This window comes from Corvus brachyrhynchos, unplaced genomic scaffold (genome assembly GCF_000691975.1).
Source record: "Corvus brachyrhynchos isolate BGI_N302 unplaced genomic scaffold, ASM69197v1 scaffold1, whole genome shotgun sequence".
NCBI classification, from domain to species: Eukaryota; Metazoa; Chordata; class Aves; order Passeriformes; family Corvidae; genus Corvus; species Corvus brachyrhynchos.
Window position 1 is genome coordinate 10,665,280 of NW_008237222.1, and position 848 is coordinate 10,666,127.

An 848-nucleotide genomic window follows, 5' to 3' on the forward strand; every position below is an offset into this window, starting at 1 on the left:
TGACAAAAGAAAATGAAAAAGTACAGTTTAGATACAATGGCATTCATAATGAGTTAGCTTTCCCAGCCTCTCATTATGCATTTGGACTAGATGAAGTTCTGCTTCTATTTTTTTGGCTGTCTCATTTAACCCAAAGCCTGGCTATTTTCCAGCTGACCTAATAACATTGTTCTGTTTTGTTCTACATTGTTTGTTTGAGTTTAAATGATTTGCAGCTTTCTTTCATCCCAGTGTCAGCTTGGGTTATCTACAGCCTTCCCTAGTTAGCTTAGCTCAAATGAAGGCGCCCACACAGCAAAACAATGCTTAGACACATCTCCATGCTGCCAGCTACTGTAGCTGAAATTTTCCACCCTTCCTCTCTCCAACCAGCACCCGCAGAAACCAGCAAGCATAATTAAAACCATTCCCTTGCTTGAGCCAGGGACTTGTGAATGCCAAGAGGAGAGGGGTTAGTGTTTAGAGCTACTGTCATGGTGAGATGGGCCCCATGAGGCTGCACAATGGGAAATTTCCCAAGATTTGGCTGGCTTATGCTAGTTTGAATGACTGTAAAAACAAAACTAACACTGCAGAGAAAGGGCTTGTTGCTTAAAACATGATCTGACCTTTATAGAAGCTTTAAAATGAAAAGACTGGCTCACTTATTTATTTCATTTCTGAATCTTCCTCCAAGGAATGTAAAGTCTGATCTCCCATTTTTGTCTTTGTTCTTTTCTGGCTGATGAATTAGGAAATTTTTGGTTGTCAGCTGAAGAATTTAATTGAAAGTATATTCAAAACAACTGCTCTCCCATATTCACTGAAAAGTGCTAATCAAAGACAAGTAAGCAGTTGCAAACAACCAA